This window comes from Passer domesticus, chromosome 10 (assembly GCF_036417665.1).
Source record: "Passer domesticus isolate bPasDom1 chromosome 10, bPasDom1.hap1, whole genome shotgun sequence".
NCBI classification, from domain to species: domain Eukaryota; kingdom Metazoa; phylum Chordata; class Aves; order Passeriformes; family Passeridae; genus Passer; species Passer domesticus.
In genome coordinates, this window is record NC_087483.1 from 73,997 (window position 1) to 98,078 (window position 24,082).

Here is a 24,082-nt window from a genome sequence, read left to right on the forward strand (position 1 = left end):
TTGGGGGAAGCACTGCCCTGAGGGTAGGAACAAGGAACAGGGAGAGGTCTTCTCTATGTTTTCCAAAGGTGATTACTCTACAGACCATCAGGGCCAGACCAACACTGCATTAAAGGCATACACCAACTTCCAAACTTGGCAGGGTCCCAGGGGAGGATACAATCTTTAGCCAATTGGGAGAAACTGAGGGTGGAACACCAGGCGGGGAATACAAGGTTTAAACCAATTGGGGATTACAGGGGAGGGGAAGAACTTAAACAAACCAATGGGGTTCCGAAGGATGCAAAATTGATAGGGAAGTTTCTAGAGCAAGGGGCAGGCTTGGAGAGAGACTGACATGCAATGGGAGGAGGAACAGTGAACAAAAGGGCAGGTCTTTGGAGAGATGGACAAGTGGGGCAAAACCAACATCACAGGGGGGAAAGGAGCAACCCATTGGTAATAAAATATGCTATAACAATAGAAAATAAGGGGAGGGGTATAAAACTGACTGCTAGGACTGAATTACAGTCAAAAATTTTGTTATATTTCTCCAATTACTGTATCATGAAAGAAAACCAAGCAAATTAAATGTTGCAGCAATTTTAATGAAGTAGCTGAAAAGTATATGAAATTGAATCCAGTCAAAATATTGACAATATAATTTGGTTATGATAAGGGATAATTTGGTTCTTATAATAGCGCATAAGGAAAAATAACCGTGCGGGGTACACGGGGGGTACGGAGGGCAGGGCTTGACCCCTGTCCCCTCACATACAAATTGCCAAGCTTGAAATTCTCCTTTTTACACTGTACATCATCACCATCTCCTCCCATTTTCAATTTGTCACACTTGTATCTCCACCTTCATTATCACTTTTACCACGCATGCTCCACCGTTTTTTAGGTGGTTGCACTGTTCTTTGGGGTCATCTCTGATGAAGGCCTCTCCTCTTCCTCGATGTCCTTTGATTCACCTTTTGGATTACACATGCGCACCAAGCTGGTATAATGTAAGCCAAAGCTAATATCGTACAAGCCAATACTATGTTCTAGCATCAAAGCAATAAATCTCCTATAATTAACATTTTCCTGGATGTCCAACCAAACTTTCCTCTCTTCCAACTAAATTCAGTAATACTTATCTCTTGCTTCTTCCTGTTCTGAACATCTGCAGGAGAACGGGGGGAGCCCCTCCTCTCCCTTTCTTCCTTGGCATTACACCTTCTAACTGTTTTACTGTTTCAAAATATTAATTATTATATCAATATTCATTACTTTACAATTTTATCAGCAGGAATCACACCTATTTATTACAACATGAACTGCAATGGAGAAGCTCTGAGTCAAGGCTCGGATGAGCTCTTCAAATAATTTCCTGTCAGAAACAGATAGCCAAACTTGCCCTTATCCCATGCAAACAGAGGGTTCCAAAAATAGCAACACCTTCCGAGGCCCTTCTGGGCATCGGGAACACGTGTTGTGGTGCCGGCTGCATCTGTGGGAGCAATGGGGAGCGTGAGCCTGTGCTGTGCTGCACTGCTGAGCCGGCAGCACGGTGGATACGGGCAGGACGTTCTCTGTTTCCCCCAGAGCTGGGGCCTGCAGGCACCTTGCCGGCCCTTGGCACAGGCTGTGCCAGCCAACAAAGCCCAGCAGGCCGGGAGGAGAGCCCGGGGGCAGTGCAGCTGCTTGGGCAGTGGCTGCTGCCAGGGACACGGGCCAAAGCCGTCCCTGAGCAGCCACTGCCAGCCCTGGCCCTCCCTGCCCCGTGACAGCTCCCCCAGCCCCAGGGGACAGACTGTCAAAAAGTCCACAGCCAGCAAAGAGATTGTCCCAGGAATTGTGTGCTGCTTTTCCTTCCTGCAGTTGGTCCCAGAAACATCCCTCAGACTGCTGTAAATGGCCACACGTGGTCTGATCAGCCCCTATGCTTTTCCAGTCTGCTCTCCGAAATTCTGCAACATATCCACCAATAAATTCCAGGTTACCTCTGTTTATTGCACACTACAGTTTCCTTCATTTTTTCCGAATAGCTGGAAGTTTCTATATATAGCAATGCCCTTGAGGATCTCTGATTCTTTTCAGTATTTTTTTTTTCTATTCAGACATATGAAACAGCCTTATTGGTTTTTATTTTGGCAGGTCTGTTTTTTTTCTTAGCATGATGGTTTACTTATTACCTATATGTAAACTTGTTATTATTTATGGTTATTCATTCCCCAAGTAATTATTTTCACAATCTGTCATTCACTTCCTAGTTAATGTTCCATACATGAACAACTTGGACTCTCTTTTTATAGGAATAGAAAGATCTCAGAAAGCTGAATTTTTTATTTTGATGACACTCTTTCTGCCCACTCCCACCTATAACGGTGATTCCTTTTGAAACATATCTGAGGACATGTGGAGTTTTTGGGAAATGCTTAGCTTAACCTGGGTATTGGATTATTATTTTCAGTGCTATAAACCTACATTGCTTCAAGGTTCACACCATGGTCCTGATTTGTGGCTCAATGCATGGATGCCTGCCTGAATTAAAACAATGTTTGTGAGGCAGCTGAAGAGCTTAGACCTCAGAGATTAAAATTCCTAGGAGGAGGAGGAGAAAGAAGAAAGGATAAAATCCTGATTCAAAGGGTTTTTTCTCACTTCTAGTATGCCAGAAGTATGGTAGACTACACCTGTCTTCAGATGTCATTTACTGACAGAAAAAACTCTCTACAGTGCCAGATTCCAGGAGAAATGACTCAACACTTTGCCTCCCAATGCATCAGCTTTAATTCTAGTGAGAGGTAGCCTTAATTACAGTCCAATTAGAGCAAATCAACAAAGCAGTCTTGCCGTTGTGTGAGTGGCAAGAGGAATTTGCTTGTGAACAGATGACTATGTCCCACTCAGTAATGAACAAAATTTGCCTTGACTTGGAAGAAAGTAGACAAGGAGCAATGCAGTATTTGGGGTTTATCCAGGGATAAATGGGGCAAGAAGCTGTAACAACTTACCTGTTTTACAGAACACAAGTACTGATATGGCCAATAATGCACCCACATGAAGGGATCTTCAGGACATTCCTTTATTTCTCTAACCAGGAATGGGCAGCAAAATGCTGGCATTTATCTGAACTGGAAGCCGTGTTGCTCTCCTTTTTCTCCTTGAGCACACTGTGTGTTATTTGCAGACTTCACTGTCCAGCCCATCAATCCTCTTGTGGCCAATTGCTAAATGGCACAAGTACCAAAATACAGGTGCCAGCACAATCAGCCCAGCACTAATGCAGCACTGCTTTGATGGTGCACAGGAGCACAGAATGGCTTGGCTTGGAAGGGACATTTAAAGGCCATCTAGTCCCAATGGCCTGCAATGAGCAGGGACACATTGAACTAGGTCAGGTTGCTCAGAGTAGGAGCTTGAATGTCTGCAGGGATGGATGTCCACCTCTCTGGGCAACCTGTGCCAGGGTTTCATAACAAACAGTGTAAAAAATGTGTTTCTTTCATCTAGTCTGAATTGACCATCTTTTAGTTTAAAAGACCCTCGATCTTGTCACAAAAGACTTTACTAAAAATTCTGTCCCATCTCTTTACAAGCCCCCATAAGGCCCTGAAAGGCAGCAATCAGGTGTCCCTGGAGTCTTCTCTCTTCCAGGCTGAACACTGCCAGCTCTCCCAGCCTGTCTCCAAAGCAGAAGGGCTCCAGCCCTCAGAGCATTTTGTCCCTCCTGTGGACTTGATTCAACAGGTCCATGTCCTTCCTGTCTTGGGGACCCAGAGCTGGATGCAGTACTCTGTCGTGGGAGAGACTGAGACACTACAAAGCAACACACTCCATTTCCAGAAGGCTTCAAACCCTGTTTTAATTCTAGCCTGCATGCTTTTTCTCCATTCTTACAAAGCTCTTAAGTTTACACTTTATTCATTGGTCACGAGAGACAAGCAAAATGCTCATTGGAATAGGGAGTTGCAGGTTTCTCTTATTTATCTTTCTTTCTTGGTTTTCATGTCAAAAACATTGGTAGGAAATTCTTCCAGGGGTAAACATGGATCTTGTTATCAAACTTCTCGATGTCTCACAGAGGCCACTGTAAAACCTCTTCCACAGTACTCCAGGTGGGGTCTCACCAGAGCAGAGAGGTGGAATCACCTCCTTCAACCTGCTGGGCACTCTCCTTTGGATGCACATGGCTGCCTCATGTCCAGCCTCTCATCTAGCTGCAACACCAAGTCCTTCTCGGCAGAGCTGCTCTGCATCTCTTCATGCCCCAGCCTGTGAGATCAGCTGGGCTGGGACTGTGTCACAGCCCTTGGGCAGAGCAGCTGGGCAGGATGAGCTCCCTTCCGAAAAAGGCAGATCCAGCTCCAAAAACAATTCCACCCTGGCCATGAGGTCACAGAAGGCTCTGAAATCACAGAGGTGCCAGAGCCCCGCGGTTGCACAGCAGCACAAGGAGCCAGCAGTCAGTCCTTGAGCACAACTGTTGCGGCAGCAGCGGCGGTGGCAGCAGCGGTGCTGATGTTGGCACAGCGGTGTCAGGACAGTGGTGGCAGCAAGAGCTGTGGGACTGGCAGAGGGCAAGGCAGCATGGCCCTTGCTCTGCGCCTCTTCCTCCTGCTCGTCCTGGCCGTAGCCCTGTCTACCAGGGCTGCCCAGGCTGCTCCACTGCCAGTGTGGCGAGCAGGTGAGCCAGCAGCCTGGCTGCTCTTTCCCGGGACAGCGCTCCCTGCTCCCTGGGAAGTGCTGGGGATGGTTTTGCCCAGGGCTTTGGGGAGGGTTTCCCCTGTGGGAGGGAGAGAGCCCCCATGGTCCCTGGGCTCCTCCAGCCACCACTCCAGGGATGTTGCACAGGGCCTGCAAAGAGGGTGGAGAGTGACCAGAGCCAGTCCAGAGCTCCCCAGGCCCCTGTGCAGCTTTGGCCTTGTCCACTGACATCTGGCAGCCAAGGCCTTACCCGACCCCCTTACAGTGCCCAGTTCTCTAAGGGAGAGGGGAATCCCAGCACACCATGGAAATGGGTCTGATCAGATCTGTGCTCCCCTCTAGATGAGCATACTAGGAAGGCTTCTTCAGCAGTTTGGCTTAATGAAGATTTCCAGGGTCTTAACCCTCCAGCAGGTATGTTGTCAATGTTGCTAAAAGAATAATCATTGAAAACCTGGCAGGAAGCAGGTGACAGGAGCTTCTGTGGCTGTTGAATTACAGGTGTGTCTGCAGGAAAGACTTTTCAGGCTCCTTTCCTGGTTGCTGCACACAAGCCCCGCTCCTATGGCAGGGGTGAGTAGTGTGTGCCTGCTGACCCCACAGGCTGAGCCCTGGTTCTGTGGGATCCATTCACCTGAAATGCAAATGCTTTTGTTAAGGTCCTCCGAGAGGGAGGAACAAACCTAGAGGAGACAGCAAGTCCCTGGAGGCATCCAAACAGATGGACAGGATCTGGAGTGACCTGGAGAGACAACGTGGTGGGTGCATTTCCCTCATGCTTCCCCTGGGACTCAGCAGCCAGGGGCTTTGGCTGCACATCTGGACACGCCATGCCCGGCACAGCGGGAAGGGATCCATGGCAGCCTCGCTGCCCCATGCTGCTGCTGCTGCTTTGACGCGCTGCAGGGCTGTTTCCCAGTCTGGCCTGGCTGCAGCTTCTGCCCAGCCTCTGCAGGAAGGCATTTGGCATCAGCTGCCAGGGAGCCCAAACTGCACCATGGCCCACCCTGAGATCCCCTGCACTTTCCCAGTCTGTGAGCGCATCTGGAGGGGCAGCTCTTTGGAGGAGGCAGGGCCCTGGTCTTTCTCCTTAATCTTATCCATTACTTAGACAAGCATTGCCTCCTGAGGATGCCACATTCCCATTGGGAAACAACCCCACCTAATTCACCTGTCCTTTTTCCTTTCTGCAGACATGGAAGGAGAGCCTGTGCTGAAGGCTGAGTTTCCCAGAGGAAGCAGTGGCTCCATGGTAGCCTCTGCTGCAGGAAGGGAGGCGATGCCAGGCACAGGCCCAGGAGGTAATTGCTGTGCCTCTGGGCCTGAGCCCTGCTGAGGCTTGAGCTGCCCTCTCTGCTGCTTGGCAGTGCAGGCACACAGCATTACCTGACCCCCTTGCAGTGCTCGGTTCCCTATACAAGGGGATCCCAGCACAGCATGGAACAGTTCCCATCTGTGCTCCTTTCTAGATTGGGAACGTGACTTCCATCACTGGGAAACGCTGTTAAAGCACAGTTTAAGGATGTTGGAGCTTGGTGATGGTAGGTTTTCAGCAACCCTTTGCTAACAGAGCAATCATTGTCCAAGTGTAATCATTGTCCAGAGTAATATTCCTCTGTCATTTCCCTTGAGATCCTCTGAAGTTTTTGGATTGTGGAAATCCTAGCCTCCAAATTTCTACTCTTGTACCCTACAGTGATCCCACAGGATTTCTGGCAGTGGGAGGAAGGAGCATTTATCTGTCCATCTTCCTCCCGTGTGCAATGCCAGTGTGTCCTTCCATGTGCTCTGTGCAGCCAGGGAGAAGAGCAGAGAGGGAAGGGGCCGGGCCCAGGGCTGTGCCCCGGGGCTGAGCCTTTGGCAGCTCCTTTACCGACCCCAGGGAGCCTGAGCTGCTCTTGCTGCCACTGCCAAGCCCTGGCCCTGCCCAGGTCTGGGTTTAGAGCTGCTGGCAGCTCCAGGGAGTCCTTTCTGCCCACACAGCCCCCCAAGGGGCCCCTTCCATCCCAGTGTGGGGCCACTGCAGGCACGAGGTCCCCCTGCTCCTGAGTGGGAGGCAGAGCTGAGGGAGTGCTTTGGAGGGCACCAGTCACCCAAGTGCCCTCACTGCCACTCAGGCCTGAAGGAGAATCTTCAGCAGGGTCACAGCAGCTCTTCTGTCCTGCCGTTCTTTGCAGCTAACCCGGTTGGTGAAAGTGATCTGGCTTCCCAACCCACGTCCAGGACTGAGCCTCTGGGAGATGCTGAGGGTAGGTCAAGGCCTTTCCCCTGGAAGAGTTGCCAGCTCAAGAGCCCAAAGCTTGGCCACAGAGGCAGCGCTGCAGGTGCCAGCACAGAACCATGCACGTGTGTCCTCTTGCCCTGCACGATCCCCTCATGATTTCTGCTCAGCACTGGCAGCTGTCTGGGGAAGGGAGGGCCCTGGCCCAGACACAAAAGCCCAGATACTTTGTAAATATTTTCCCAATTTTTGATAAGCATGCTGCCTTGAAGATGCCAGCAAAGGAATGGGGAATGGTTCCATCTGATCCAACTGTCCTTTTTTGTTTCTCAAGTGATGGACCAAAAGGCAGGGCTGAAGGAGGTGTTTCCCCAAGGAAGCAGGGGCTCATTGGCAGCCCCTGCTGCAGGGAGGAAGGTGATGCCAGACATGGGCACAGGCACAGCAGGTAATTGCTGTGCCGGGCTCAGCCCTGGCCGGGGCTGTGTGGCAGCAGCTCTTCCCCCAGGGCCTGCCCTTGCCCGGCCCGGCAGCAGCCAAAGCTGGAGGCGCCTGGGCTTCCAGGCCTCTGGAGCTGGTTCAGAGCCCCGGGGAAACGGGACTGGTGCAGCAACGTCCCTGGCGCTGCAGCTGCTGCGGAGCTGGCCCTGAGTGCCCAGAGGCCCAAGGCACAGGAGCAGCCCCGAGCGGGAGCCCTGCCGCCAGCCCAGGGCCAGAGCCAGCCCTGGCTCCCGACTGGGCAGGGGCTGCGCTGGGTCCTGACAGGGCCTGAGCCTGTCCCCTGGGGCTGGGGGAGCTGTCACGGGGCAGGGAGTGCCAGGGGTGGCAGTGGCTGCTCAGGGATGGCTTTGGCCCGTGTCCCTGGCAGCAGCCACTGCCCAAGCAGCTGCGCTGCCCCCGGGCTCTCCTCCCGGCCTGCTGGGCTTTGTTGGCTGGCACAGCCTGTGCCAGGGCCGGCAAGGTGCCTGCAGGCCCCAGCTCTGGGGGAAACAGAGAACGTCCTGCCCGTATCCACCGTGCTGCCAGCTCAGCAGTGCAGGACAGCACGGGTTCACGCTCCCCATTGCTCCCACAGATGCAGCCGGCACCACAAGACCTGTTCCCAATGCCCAGGATGGCCTCAGAAGGGGTTTCTGTCAGGGAACAGGCTGTTGGCGAGGGTTACTGGCAGGCGTGCTTTCTTTGGAGCTTGTCTTCATATTGTGCTGCATTGGAATCTGGTATTCTTGGAACAGAAAACAGTGAGTGTTTTGTGCTCTCCCCCTCCAACAGCTTCTTTTGAAAGTCTAACGTGGACAGGGAACATGCCCTTTGAGGCTGCAGTGGAGTTGTGGCCAGTCCATGATTGTCCAAATAACTCTGCTGAGGGTTCTGCTGCTGCCCAGTGCTTCCATTGGCCTCTTAATTGCTGGGCCTTGTCCTGGGGGCCCCGCTGGGGCTGCAGCCAGAGCTGGCTCCCACTGAGGCTGCCTGGCCAAGAGCAGCCCCAGGGGCACAGGGCAGAGGCAGAGGGAGGTGGGGAGGAGAAAGAGCAGGGCCGAGATTGCCCTTGAAAGGCAGAGGCGCTCTGGGGCCCGCTCCTGGCCAGGGACCCTGCCCAGAGCCGTGCCCTGCTGGCCGGGGCCTTGAGGGGCAGCTGTCCAGCTGGGCCCAGCTGTGCCAGCAGCTCCAGCCGTGCTGGGGAGCCTTGCCAGTTATGGGCCCTGCTGTGCAGGAGGCTCCCTGTGTGCCACTGGCAGCTGTGGCCTCAGCCACCTCCTCTCTTCACAGGTGCTCGTGTGTATCTTCAGAAGACAAACCTACAAACAGAGGCAATGACAACCTGATAGTTTACCCCAGCTCTTCACTTCTGCCCCTATCTGCCTTGCCATGGCTGCATCCCCACCATGCGGCCGTCCCAAAACCCACCCCTCCTCAACGAGACCCTCTCCCACTGAGCCCCCTGGTCCTGTTCCCCGGCCAGGACTGAAGGTGGGCACCCCTTGTCTGGCAGGGCAGGGCTTGTCCCACATTTTATGTTTAAATAAAGAAATAGAGTTTTCACAGTTATGTCCATGTGGTAGCAGCAGCAAAGCCCACCTGGCATCAGCACTGGCTGAGCTCCGTGCCCAGGAGCAGCCGTGGATGGCCACGGTGTGGGCAGGCAGGAGCCAGGCAGGGGCTGCTGTGCCCAGCGGCGGGGCCCTGAGGGGATGGGGGAGCCCATGCTGAGCGTCCCTGCGCTGAGGACACGTTTCCTTCTTTGGCATCAGCTGGGCCTGGACCTCATGAGCCACACTGGGATATTTTGGGGTCCCTGCAGAGGCGTGCTGGGATCCCTCATGAGGCACAAAGGAGTATTGATGGCCTCTCCTAAGGTGTGCAGGGATCCCTCATGCGTTGGGCAGCAGGGTTAAATTTGAAGTGGTTTTTTACTCTTCTCAGCACAGCACAGGGACACTTGGCCGAGGTTTTGCCAAGCTGGGAGAAAGCCTCTTGCAAAGGCTTGGGCCCAGCCTGTGGGCACAGCGGGCGGGCGCAGCCCATCCCCTGGGCCAGTCCGGGCTGCTCAGGCCGGGCCGGGCCGGGCCAGGCTCGGGCCCCGGCAGGGAAGGGCCGCGGCCCTGGGCTCTGCTGAGGCTGCTGAGCTCCGGCCTGCCCTGTGCTGCAGCCCAACACATTGACAGCCATGGCCGTGCCCTGGGCCACCGCAGGCACCCGGGGCTACAGCTGAGGCCGCGCCTTCTCCCACTGAAGGGAGGCTGGCTCTGTTCCCTCGCAGGGCACAGCTTAGCTCCCAGCACCTTTGTGAACCTGCCTGCCGGGCAAGTGCTGGGGGGCAGAGAGTTCCAACCCTTCTCACTGGGAAGTGTGTCTGGTGGTGTGGGGATTTTAAATTTTTTTCCCTCTGAATTTGTGTCCTGGCAGAGGGTTAAGTTTGCTTGCTCTAAGTAGGGCGCTTTTCTTCTTGGCAGTCAGTGGGGCTTCAATGCAGCCACGGTTGAAGGAGGATCTCTGGCCACTTGGGCTGTGGTTGTGGGACACCTTGGCTTCATCCTTCCTTTGGCTGTGATTTGCACTGGTGCTTGTGCAGGCATTTTATGGCAAGGGGCTTCAGTTTGTTCCTCTTGGTACCAAAAACCGAGAATAAACCTCTTTAACACCACTGTAGTATTAAGAGGCAGGCCTTACTTTCTTGACTTGCTGGATTGCACAGGCCATTGGCATCACAGGGCCTTCTTGGTGGGGTCTTCAGATACCCTGGTGGTCATTGAAGAAGGAAGCTGATTTTTCTGGGAAAAAGATTGTTTCCCGTGTGTAGAAAAGAATAACCTGTCACATCCCCATCCCTTTCTATACAAAGTTATACAGGCAAGTGCATTCATATATCTCTATTTTCCTTGTCTATCTATCTATCTATCTATCTATCTATCTATCTATCTATCATCTATCTTATTAATCTATTGTGGTGTTGCATTTCATTCAAATGGTATGCTCTATCTCGAAAATGTACCCCTCAAAAATGTATGATTTATTCCAAGCTGTGTTCCTCCCCTGAAGTCTCATGAATCTGTAATCCCATTGGCCCAAATCTTATTTCGTGCCCACTTTGAATTTCCCTCTTAAGCTGTGTGAGGAGGACCAGATTCTCTCATGGCCCGTCTCTCCCCTAGGCTCCCCCTAGGCTCACCCTCCCTTTCCCTTTCCCCCTTCTCCCTCAGAAACCATGTTACTCTCGGAGCTGGGACCCCCAATAAACCCTCATCTAATCAGCACCCTCAGAAGCTGTGTGGAGTCTCCTTGCGTGCCTGCTGCTGCCAGCGAACTAACAGCCCAGGGAGCCCTCCGGGGACTCCCTGGGGAGCCTCACCCAAACAAACTGCTACAATCTATGAAATATTTCTATGTATGATATTTTGTTTATTTGGAAATTATGACACATCTCTTGAGAGCTGGAAAAGAAAACCATCTATCTTTGATATAGCAAAGCTTGGGTGTAGGAGCAAACCTGAATTGTGATTTCCTTCTTGCTAGACATATGCTGGATTGTTTAGATTGACTTTGAACCAAAATCCTGCAAAGCTGGAAAATGACTGGTGGCCATCACTCTGATTTCCTTAAAAGCCCTTTTTTCATTCTAATTTTTTCATCTATGGTGGCTGGTAAATACCTGTCTTCCTTAAGCTATGTGCTGGCAATACTGGAGGTAGAAAATAACATAATGCTGCATAGTTTAGATACTTGATAGTTTTCTTGTGAAATTTTATGGCAGTATCTCCTGCCCCAAAACTAAAGCAGCAGGTCAGCTACTGAGCACAACTTACTGCGTAGCTGCAGCTCATGTTTCTACAGTGGAAGTGGCTTTTTGTTCTTCTGCATGGGTATGAAACACTACCAATTGAAAGGCTGCCTACAGAGCAAAGAGCCTTGTTAACTGTTGCCTGGACTTTGGGATGCTGGTAGCTGTTTGATCAATACCCAGCAAACTGCCGAAATTAATTTTTGTGACTACTCTCTTGTGATTTTGGCCTGGCTTCTTTAGGAGGTTCAATTTTCATTAGAAATGGCACAGTGGAGCCAGTGCTGCCTCAGGACAGGTGGAGCTGGGACAAATGGCACATTGATTTTGATCTCAACAAAAAGCCACCTGAGCTCCTCATGACAGCAACCCCACGGACTGGAAATGGATCCATTAAAACTAACTCTTCACAGAGCTTTTAACTCGAAGCTCTGACACATGGAGCTTGCTCAGTTCTGCCATGGAGGAAGGGAGTTTGAAGACAAAGAGGTTCAGCAAGGAGATCCATGTACAACAAAAGTGCTTCTATTTTAGCAAATGAAGTATCTTAGATGTGAAACTTCATCCGTACTCCAGTCTTATCCCTCCATTTACCCAAATTCTCTGTCTTAATTCCTTTGTCAGTAGGAAAATATGACAGGGAAGTGTAGATCCTCCTTTCTTTCTTCAGCTGGGCAGCTTGTAACCTTGTCTTCTCCCACAAACAGGAGCAGACAAATGGGAATTTTGTCATGCAACCATACTTGGGAAAGTTTGCCCTGTGTTTGTTTTTGTCCCAAAGTAACTGAGATTCATTGGAGTATTTACAAGCCCTAAAGGATGGATTTATTTTGCTTGCTAGAATTTTGATTTTTTTAGACCTTTTCTGCTGCAGAAGAGCCTGGCACTTGCAGAACTCTTACCCCATGCACTTCTCCAGTGCTTTTTGCAGAGAAGCTTTGGGAAGCACTCAGGAAAAGTGCCATGTTCATGTGTGGTTTATGGAGCCCACAGGACAGGGAAATGTCTTTGCAGTGGGCACTGCCTTTTATTCCAAGGTGTAGAAGGATTCTTGGCTGAACAGGGCCATGATATTCCCCTGCGGAATTGGACAGCCCTGGTCTGCAGATTACAGTTACTCTGAAAACCATGTAACGTTGATGGAGAAGGAAGACTTGCTCACCATATGATGATCGACGAGTCTCGTCTTTATTCCCGAATCACCGATTATTATACACCTTTTAATTAGCTCATGCATAGTGCAAAATCCCAGCTCACCATTGGCTAACTAGCTATCAGCTAACTACGTGCTGTTTTTAGTATAACTATTCCACTTTCCCAGGCTATTTGCTCCACCACCTGTGTCTGTGCATTACTTCATCCGTGGGCCAAGGACACAGTTTAATTGGGATAGCAACTCCCTTCATTCTGTATCTTGGTCAAATTAATCTCACTGTGAGCTTTAGCTGGGAGCTAGCTTGTTACAAAGCTCTCAACATTTCCCCCGTTTTCTTTTTGGGCCAGAAGTGTTGTTTTCTAAGCCCTTTCTATCATCTGACTCACTATTCTTTGTATGCAATTAAGCAAGCATGGTAATACAAGCATTAGCAATACTATCACACAATATCTCTATAGCATATTGATACAGAATGATCTGATAAATTCATACAACACATACTCTCAAATTCTTCACAACCATGGCCTTGAGCTAATAATAAGAAATCGATTGCTGCTCTATTCTGCAATACTGCGTAATTTACACTTTGTACATCTTGAGACAGCATGTCCAATACCTGGGAGGTGGCGTTCAGCTCGTCTTTGGCCCAGCAGCCTAATTGCTTGCCCAAATTCATGGCCTTATTAGCTGCCCCTCCAGGTAAAAGTGTGGCTACTACTACCTGTTTCAGCTCGCTCACACAAGGTCTTAAGTTGCCAAATAACATATGCCAAAATAATTTGCTCCGGGGCTTCATACAAGCCTAACGATTCTCTCAAATCAAGCCCTGTAAAATCCCTTAGTGCTCGCTGCCACGAGTTCTGCAAGTTCCAGGAGAATCGGCAGCTTGGGCACCAGTTCTGCCGAATGGTCGATTGCTCCAACCAAAACACCTTATTACAGCCTCCACAGTCTAGCGCGATCTATGCAGCGCATTTATTGTCCCCAGTCCAGGCATGGCTGTGATTGAGGGGCTTTAACTTCTACCGTAAGGTCCTGACACCACTCGATCCAATCGTCAGGAAGATGAACGCAGGCACGTCGCGCGTCGTTAGAGTAGGGCTGGAGGCGCTGCAAATATCAGCGTCAGTTTGTTGTGCACCCTCTCTTTGTCCTCCGGTGACAAGGCCGCGATGGTCCTGAACATCTGGTACAGCTCGAGTCCACTTTTCGGGGATCCACAAGGGTCCTGTTGGAGAAACACAAAGATATCTCCTCCCCCAGTATAGTACCCTGGCAGCTACTCCTGCTACATAAAGGGAGTCAGTCACAATATTCAAAGGACCTTTTAAATTCATCATTGCCTATACTACAGCTAAAAGTTCCAATGTCTGTAGACTGTCCCTGGCATCTGCATCTAACAAATGTTGTCGCCACTGTCCTTGCTGTTTCCATGTCACGGCTGCTCTCCTGGACTTTTTACCAGCGTCCGTAAAGGCCATGATAGCCCCCCTTAATGGTGACAGACTCCGAATGGGCTTTGTTATCCAGTCCCATTCTGTCATCCATTGGAGGGGACTAGGATGCAGTTTCCCAATCTCCACGACAGCTCCAGCTCCTAAAAGGGCTTCCTGGAGCTCCCCAGAGTTTACCAAATACCAGTCAAGCGTGTCCCTTTTTGATGGGCAATCGTATCGTGGAAGGCTCTGCTCCTGTAACTTGGATTGCTCTAAGACGTCCTTTCTTTATGAGGGATGCAATCATTTCAATTTTCAGTCTCACAGTTTTCTGTTGCTGTAGCGGTGGAGAGAGCCACTCCAATACCCTGAGCTCCCCCGTTTTCTTTTCAAGCTGAGACAGGGCACCTGTTAAAACACAAACAAATCCCACATCCCTGCAGGACTGAAGAATCTTCTCAAAATCCTGGAGGTGAAGAATGGGTCCTGGTTTCATTTTGTAATGTTACATAAAGAAATGTTAAGAGTAATTAGGAATTAATTTAGATAATACACACAATCAACAACACATACAAGATCAAAAAATTACTAAACACTATAGCACTGAACTCTTATCCCAGAGTCTGCGACAGCTGACAAACTTTAAAATGACAGAGAATTGGAGAAATCATGTCCGGATTCATGTTTCTCCAAATCACTTTTGAAAATGGCTCAGCTGTCATAGATGGTCAAATTGCCAAGTCAAAAGGACTTGAATACTTTTTGATGCAGAAAACATCTGGGTTGACTGTCAGTCACTCCATCCAAATAGAGTTAGAACTTGGCCAGAGCCCGAACTCTAATTGGTGAGTGTCACTTAACACATTTTTTAAACAGGGCTTTTAAAAACAACTGTTATAAACAAGAAACCTTAGGGTTACAAACTAATTAAACTAGCAAATAATTGAATCCTTCTGAAGTTTCTGTCAAGACAAAGATTTTCCAAACACAGCAAACTTCTTGAATTCTCTGCTGGAGTATTCCTGTAATAATAATTAAAAGAACCACAAAACTGGCAATTTGGATAAAAACCCTCAGAAACATCTAAATAGTTAGGAAATAAAAAGACAGGATCCTGAAGAGACATGTGTCTTGTAGGTGATCACACAAAAAACATAGAAAAACACATGAAAGGAAAGCACATGAAAGTCGGCTGCAAATGTTACAATATACCAACAACAATTTTCATCACAAAAATCTGAAAACTCCCTAACAAGAAGTGCTTGAAGGGGTTAAGACAACCTTCCCAAAGTATTCATCTAGTATTAACAACAATCACTATCTATCAGCATTACTTACAAAAACTAAAAATAACAAAGATTATAAACTCAACATCAACAATTCTTAAAACCTTGAATCTTGGATAAATATTTTAAAACAAAACTGAGAAAGATGACAGATAATTTTAAACACAAATAATTTCACTTAAAATAAGGCCATTTATCTAATGCCATCTCTTAATGAATAGAAGAGAGCAAAGACCATAAAAACCATAGTATACAGAAATATTACAGTTTAAATCTTCCCACATGTAGTCCAAACAGAAACTAGGAAGTTTACTTAGACTCTGCCCCCTAAAAGGTTGTCCTCGCCTTAGGCAAGGGAAAGGTAATAAAGTCATCAAACTTAAAGCCATCAAACCCAAATACTCAATCACTTTTAAAAGCAAACACATTTACAAAAAAACTGGTAAACTAATTGTGAAGTCTGTGGAACAGTTGGGTGAAATGCCTTGTATAACATCTGCTGTATGATGCACTGTGTGAATTTTCAGAAGTTTTCTATCCTGACCTTGAAGGAAATTCCTGACCTGTTTTTTCTCAGACACTTGTTTGAATTGCTGCGATGGGATGGCTGCTGTGGTTGCTAGGCAGCTGTGACAGGGCAGTCCTTTGAGGAATGTCTGCTCGCGCCCGTCTCCGCCTGCTCCGGCAGAGCCTCAGTCTGCGCTATCCCGGGGGTGCGGAAAGGAACGCCCTCGCCTGAACCCGCGCAGCCCCGATCTCCTTTGGGCTCCGCTCTGCCTGGATCTCCGCTCGGGCTGGTTCCCCCTGGCTCTGCGCCAACACCCGCAGCCAGCGGGAGCACGTCCCACACCACTGGTGCTTTTGTGCACTTGCAAAAAGTGAAAAAGCCCTCCTAGTTCCAGCTTTCGGGTTTCGCGTTACTGGTGCGCGTCCGCCGCCGCTACCATTGGCACTGCGCTTATCGCTGCCACGTATTCGGCCCCCGCGTCTCGCTTTGGCTGGCCCGGTCCCGGCAATCTGTGCGCTTTCCCTACGAACAGCTGCCGTGCGAGTTTTTGTCACCGTGCGCGTCACTGGACCCACGGTGCGCGTAACCGCCGCCGGCACCGAGCACGCCGCCGCCACAGCGCTCGGTCCGCTCTGCCGCCGCACTGCTGGGAGCGCCGCCGGCACCGAGCATGCCGCCGCCGCAGCGCTCAGCCCGCTGCGCCACCGCACCGCTGGCACCGCCGCCACCATACGCGTTTCCCTCATGGTCCCGAACTTACACCACTCTGTTAACTCACGTACTTTACAAGGATCTTGAGAAACGCCTTGTGCACACCCGCAAGCTAACAACTGCGGGAGCTCTTTCTGCAAGTCTATGTCCTTAATCTGCTGCTTTTTTAAAAAGCAAATAAATAAATCATATGCTGCTTGCCTTTCCATTTCTAATCAGCGCTGTTGCAAGGCTTACAGACTTTGGCAGCACGTAGGCTAGGACTATCTATATAGCTCCTAGGGCCGCGACCCGCAGTGGTCGTTTGCCGTCCCCCCCCTTGCTTCAGAGAGACCCACTCCTACTTCCCCATCCGTGGCAGCCGTGTCCATCCGTAGTCGTCTTACGGTCGACGTCGGGGTCAGCCATTTGATGGAGAAGGAAGACTTGCTCACCATATGATGATCGACGAGTCTCGTCTTTATTCCCGAATCACCGATTATTATACACCTTTTAATTAGCTCATGCATAGTGCAAAATCCCAGCTCACCATTGGCTAACTAGCTATCAGCTAACTACGTGCTGTTTTTAGTATAACTATTCCACTTTCCCAGGCTATTTGCTCCACCACCTGTGTCTGTGCATTACTTCATCCGTGGGCCAAGGACACAGTTTAATTGGGATAGCAACTCCCTTCATTCGGTATCTTGGTCAAATTAATCTCACTGTGAGCTTTAGCTGGGAGCTAGCTTGTTACAAAGCTCTCAACATAACGTCCTCCAATAGGAACAAGATAGACCATGTGCTGTCCTCAAATAGTGCAACAAGGAAGAATGAGCATTGTGCCAGGATGAAACCAAATGCGCCAAGCTCATCGTGGGAGCTGCTAATTTGGCACACCTTAGCTAAAGATGCTTATAGTGTGACAACCAATCAGTAATTAAGATGTATGTGTGAATATAGCTACTTAACCAATCAGCATTATGCACCAGTGGCGTGAGACAGTGTATAGAGAAGGATAAATATGCCAAAGTTGCTTAATAAAGGAGGATGACATGCAGCCACATTTGTTGTGAGTGTCATTACTCAGCCGACTCTCCGTGGGACCCTCCTCACCACATTGCTGTGGGCACTGGCTGTTATTCCAACACCTGTGTCATTTGTTCTACTGGAATCCTTGTGAGAAAGGTTGTTCTTCGCTATTGAGATTTTTAGTGACATTTTTGATCTCAAACATCCCAAAGTTTTCCATCTCTCAGGTTTCTGATGCTGGTTTTTCCTTTCCAGTCTGTTGTTGGCCAAGGAAGATGCTGCTTAGATTCTGCAGGCCCCCATACATGGATACTGTTACAGGTAAAAATCGATCCAGCCAATTGAATAAAAAAAAAATATAAATTTATTCACAACGATATACAGTCCCGACAGCCAACAATCAAGGACAGCACTGACCCTGGGATGGAAGCTGGGTGAACACAGATCCGCCTTCTATCGCACCCAATCCCCCCTGTTCACCAATGCCGCTTGGCAGAATCCCTTCTTATACTCTTTTTCTAGCCCGTGGCGGAGTCCCTTTGTCTTTCCTCAGGGTTCTTCATATTCATGATGCCTCTATTCTCCGTCCTGTGCTGGACAGAACCTTGTCCGGGAACTGATGTGCATCCACTCTTCGGTTACCGGAATCCCGTATGCAGATGTATGTCCTTGATGGTCCCCTCTGTCTAAGATGAACATCTCCATGGGCCATCATGGCTGGGCCTCCTCCTGTTCACACCAGTGAGAACGACAATCTCCTGTGCCGGCTGGGTTCACTTCCTATGTTAATGACACTCCTCCTACCCGACTGCCAGCTGCGGTTTCCTCACCCTGTGAAGCAATCCCCTCTTCCCTTGCTACTGTGATTTCAAGGTTTGATATTTTATTCTTATAAATATATATATATATTCTATCAGCAGGAATTACCATAATATACATAACAGGTACCAAGCTGAAAGTTCTCCAGTGCTCCACAGCAGCCCAGTTATCCACAGGAGGGCCAAGAGCAGCTCCAGAAGCTCCAAGGGATTCTAACAGGTGAATTTCTGTCCCTCAGGAAGGCAGGGCTGGGTCTGAAGTACAGGGTCTGACTCTGCACCCAGCTTGGCATGGCAGCAGCTGTCCCACACTTTGTGGAAGGCACATAACATGTGCCACTTGTAGTTCAGAACCGGCTTAGTCAGTCTTATAAACCTCTTAAAAAAAAACAAAAACAGAGTGGGCAAAAAATTATTTGTATTTAATTGGTTGGAGTGGTTTTGGCTTTTTTTTTCCTTGGTTCTTTGCTTTGGTGATCAGAGATCATGGAGGAAGAGACAGATTTTCTGTTCAACTTGCCTGTCAGTATGCAGGGGGCATGAAAAGAAGGTCAGCTTTTCACCAGCTGGTTAAGGAGCTCTAAAAGTAATTGTGCTGTCCCTAATCAGGGGGTGGGGGCACTGCTAACAGCCTGGATTGTCCCCACCTGTGTTCCCCTCCTTACCAAAGTGCTGTGTAGATCCAGATCCTTGTGCCTTGGCCCAATGGTGCAAAAATCCTCTCAACATCTATCTGTTTGCAAAAATTTGTTCTCATTAAGATGAAAAGCTGTATGGGTGGCCTGCAGCTTATGTTCTTTTGTTGCCTGGACCCCAGGCAGTGCTCACATCTAAATGACTGACCAGCCCCAAGCTGCTCTTAAGACTGATTTGATCAAAGGCACTGAAGCTCTGTTGAGTGCAAATTCTCCAGGAAAACAAGCACAGGAACTTGGATAATGTTGGTGGCAAAAGCAGAGTGCAGAGTTGAACCTCTGAGGACACCTCCCTGCTGCCTCCCCCCACCCTTTTATTTTAAATTCATTTCATATTCTGTCATGGTTTGACCCTGGCACAATGCCAGGGCCCCCATGATGGGTATATTTTCAAAATGGTTGTTGTGAGATGTGACCCGGGAACAGAACAAAGCAGGCTCCTATTCGGGGATGGAGGGAAAAACACAACACTTTATTTATTACAAATCTAGAAAGGAACACATACTAAACTAAGAATGAAAACCTTCCAGATACCTTCCTCCTCCCCCTCCCTTTTCTCCACAGATTCACCACCCCTCAAATTATCAACCCTCAAATCCATCAGGGAGAGAGGAGTCCTCCCTTGCCTCATAGGCCTCCCCCAGAAGCACAATTGAAACCTCCTGTGCTTCCGTGTCATCCATGGCCCCACCCAAAGAACATCGGCCCTCGTGACTTCTCCCCCCCATGTCCAGTGCTCTCACCACTGGACACGGGCCAGGACTGCTTTTAGGGCTCCCCGTTTAAAGATGCTCCACCCACTTCCAGAAGCAGCAGTCTCTCAACTCTTGGGACACCAGTCCCCCCCAAATTTCACCCCCTGGGGCTGAGGGGCCTCATGAACAGTCTCAACTTTGGGACACCAGTCCCCCCCACATTTCATCCCCCTGGGGCCGAGGGGCCTCATGAACAGTTTCAACTTTGGGACACCAGTCCCCCCCACATTTCACCCCCTGTGAGGCCCCCGAGGGGCCTCATGAGCAGAGATCTTCCTCTCCGTGGAGACAGAGGGCATCTCACACCCCTTTCAGCCGTCTCTGTTCACGCCGCTGCTTCACTCTTGACTCCTGGATGTTGCCTCCCCCTAAATACAGTCTCTGGATCACAGGGAAAAAAAACACGGGTCTGTCCATGGCTATACAAGAAAGAGTCCAGCCCAAGGCCACTCCATCATCTCTTCCACTCAGGATTCTTCTCTCTTCCAGCTTTCCTCACGCTTGCCCATCTCTCATCTCTCTCTCACCTCATCCTGATTCAGGAGGATTCAGTATTTGTAAGGTTTCTATTAATCTACAAAGGGGTTAAAATCTTCAACTCTGCCTGCCCAAGGACTCCCACATCTGCCGGGCACCTTCTCTCGCCGCATCCCCCGCTTCTGGCCGGCTGAGTTGCTAGCACAATTTCTGTCTCTCTCTCCGGGGGGGTTGCCCAGACATCTCAATTCTCATCAACCCCTGCATGTTCTCCTCCACCTCTGCACCTTTGGGGGCTCCCGGCCTCCTCCCTGTCATGGCCTCCCCCTCCCCCACCCAGACGCAGCTGGGCAGGGGAGAGGCCAGACCTTACTCACCAACGCCGGATTCCCAAAGAGGAAGTTCTCTGGGAATCTCCTGCTTTTAACCCCCGTGTGTTCTCAGAGGCGTATCCAGATCCTCAGTGGCAACATTACATGCCAATTTTGAATTTGGCCACTGATTGGCCCGACTTAGACCTTTCCAAAAACACATTTCCGGGCCAAACCACGACATATTCTGAGTGTGCGCTCTTGCATGAAATGGGTCCTCAGCAAGGAGCTGCTGGGCCTCCTGGCTGTGTCCCTTTGTGCTCCCAGTGCTTCTTGAAATAAATGGGGCAGGAGATCTTTCTCCTTTTTAATGCCTTTATTAAAAAGAATCAGCTCAGGTGGGGAGAAATCAAAGGGTCGCGCCCACGCCGCCGGTGCTCCCAGGAGTGGCACGGAGGAGGAGGATGATGCAGCTGTGTCCGCTGGTCTGCAGGCAGAGCTGGGGATTCCGTCCTCACCAGAGATTAGGAGATTCCGCCTTTTCGGTCCAACACCTCGGGTCCTCTCTCTAGTCAACATCCTTTCAGGTTAGGGTGAGAAGCAAAAAGGATCCAAGCAGGCACTGGACTACGCTCCCATCCTTAGACATCACCTAGGTCCCCTAGTTCTATGTTGGCTCCTTGTTTTTAGGGGTTTTCCTGGAAAACTGCAAAATTTGGTGCAATGCATTTCTCATCTGCATACCAGCTCTGATGCCACTCCCATTCTCCTGGTACCTGCAGGGTCCCTGTGTCACTCCCTGGCAAGCATCAGGGGGAATATGGTTAATCACCAACCATTAACAGGTAATTGAAGAAGAACTCTTAACAATGAAGCTAACTTAACAGCAACTGGTCCAACTTGTTTTAACTTTGCAAGCTTAAACAAAAATAGATAAGTTTTTATTCATAACAGTCCCCCCTCTTTTTCTTTGATCAGGCTTAAGCTTAAGCTTGCATCAACTTACAGTTTTTGCCTCATTAACATAGAATTTCTTATATTTTTTGTATTGATTATAAATTTCCTGAGCACTCTGGTGATCATATTTACCCAACTTCATTACTTTTTTTTGGTTTTTTCAGGTTAATCTCTTTAGAGATCCTTAGGTTATTCTGTACAGCAGATATCACTATTTTAATTAAGCAGGGAAATGAGAACAAACTAACAAGTGCACACACTGTGAAGGTTGTAGTTTTCTAACTTTTTTTGAAAGTCCATAAATTATCCCACCAACTGGAATCAAGTACAGGAGTCCTTTTTTGATTTCTTACATATGCCAGTTTTCTTATTTCATTTAAGATGTCTCTCATGACTGCTACAGTTAATTTGATTTGATAAATTACTGTTTTGGTTTGGGTGAGTTGGTCATTAATGTGATTAAGAGCTTATGTGGTCTGATTTAATATTATCTCTAATATTGCTTGTAACTTCATAATTTGGTTTAATATATACCGCTTCTTCAATTTGTTTTTCCTTAAATCATCGTATATAGGGACTCTTGTACTTGATCCAGATTCTTTGGGAAATATAAAGAAAGCTTGTTTTATAATTCTAATGATGCAACTGCCAGACCAGTCTCTTGGCAATTTAGTGGATGTTGTGGTACCATTGACCCAAAACAGGTGTTTAGGGGTTTCCCGAAATATATTAGCTTTTGTTGTGCTCTCCTAATATTTAGAAATATCTTTTCCTCTGACCAGATTTACCAGGCTTGCTTCAGTAGTATCACGTTCAAAGCACCACCAGGCCTCTTCTACAGGGTGCTCTCCCAGGAGTGGCTGCCTAAATGTGGCAGTGTTCTGGGCTGTGCAATATATTTTCTCATTCTCTTGATAAAGGATCAATTGGGAGAGGTTAACACAATTATAGTTTAAATTGGTGTGGACTCTCAGCAAGGAACTTACTTCTTTCTCATAGAGAGGTTGGTATCACTCACTGCACGGCTCTCTTGGGCTCCCCGGAACACCACCAGCAGTCAGAGCCATCGCTACTACCCTTCCCAAGAGTCCAGTATGGGTCATCTTGCACAGCTTGCCCACCTGGCCTTGCCTCCTGAGGATTTTACTGAGAAGAAGTTTCCAAGCTCTTTAGAGTCTCTTGCTCTTCTGGTTAAACCTCTCTTGATCTGTCTCTGCTAATTTGGTCTCTCCTAGGGGAGCACTCTGCAGAAGATTAACCTGGAGTCTTTGGTACTAAGTTGGGAGGACTTCACCAGAATTACTTATTAACGATTTTTAACTTTTACAAATTTCTTGAAACACTTTAAGACATGTTATGATTATAAACTTTTGTCTTATGCAGTTCATCAGTCTTTTTGATATGTCAACTTTAAGTCATTTGGTCCTTTTATAATAGTATATTCAGCTGAATTGGCTCCTGATGTGGTTGAATCTTGTCCTGAATTAGGGTGTGAGGGTGGTGTGGAATCTTGTCCAATACCAGAGGGAGACACTGACCAATCTTGTCCAATGCTCGGGGGTGGGACTGGTCTTTAATTCTCATGATGTGGGTCTAACCTTTTTCTCCGGTCCACACAGCAGAATTAGCGATGACTGGTACTTGAAAGGGGCCTTCAAATTTAGGCATTAATGGTCTACTATTCCAGGATTTTATCAAAACCCAGTCTCCTGGCTGATGTCATGTGCTTTTGTGTCAAGAGGGGAGGTTTGGGGAAGGTATCCTTTTTTTCTAAGTCTTTCTAGGGTTCTTCCAATGATTTCTAAATATTTTCTGGTAGCTTCTTCTCCTTCCAAATAGTCTCCTGTGCTATAGGGTGTTAACAAGAATGGCAGTCCAAACATCATTTCATAGGGTGAAATCTTTATATCAGACTGGGGTCTTGTTCTGATGCACAAGAGCGCTAGGGGCAAACACTTTAGCCAATTCATTTTTGTTTTTTGATTAATTTAGTCAATACATTTTTGAGAGTTTTGTTCATCTGTTCCACCCTCCCAGAACTCTGGGGGTGCCACGGAGTATGTAATCTCCATTTTATTCTTAAGGCTTCAATTACATTTTGCAATGTTTGGGCCACAAAGTGTGGACCTCGGTCTGAGTCTATGGTATTCACCATTCTGTATCTGGGGATAATGTTTTCCAAGATTACCTTTGCTACGACTTGGGCTGTTTCCCTTTTGGTTGGGAAGGCTTCTACCCAGTGAGTGAGATGATCCACTATAACTAGTAGATGTTTGTATCCTTGTTCTGGGGGCATCTCAGTAAAATTTATTTGTATGCTTTGGAAAGATCTTAGAGTTAGTTCCTTCCCTCCAGGTGTTACTTTTCTCATGACTTTCTGATTTACTTTTTGGCAAATTAAACACCCTTTTGTGATTGCTTTTGCTAGGTCACATACACCTATGCACAGGTTATTTCTTAGGAAATGATCACATAGTCCTTGGACTCCCCAGAGGGTTAATTTATGCAGTTCTGTTAGCACTGTCCCGGCAAGTGCTTTGTTTAAAAACACCCGTCCGTCTGATGTTAACTACTCCCTTCGTTGCCTTTGGTGTAACTTTAAATCTTTTATAGCCTTTAATTCTTTTTCACTAAATATGGGGTTTTCTCTTTCCTCCTCCTCGGGTGTGGTTACTGTTTTAAAAACTTTCACTGGATCCCCTGGTTCTAAAGATGCTTCCTTTGCTATCTGATCAGACAATCGGTTTCCTTTAACTTCAAGGCTGTGTCCTTTTTGGTGCCCTT

General features: G+C 48.5%; 1 protein-coding gene across 1 annotated transcript in view; it reads right to left on the reverse strand.

Annotated features, from left to right (window-relative positions):
- The window catches only part of LOC135308414 (uncharacterized), a 104,296-nt gene that overhangs the window by 6,994 nt on the left and 73,220 nt on the right, over positions 1-24,082 (reverse strand). The window lies entirely within an intron of this gene.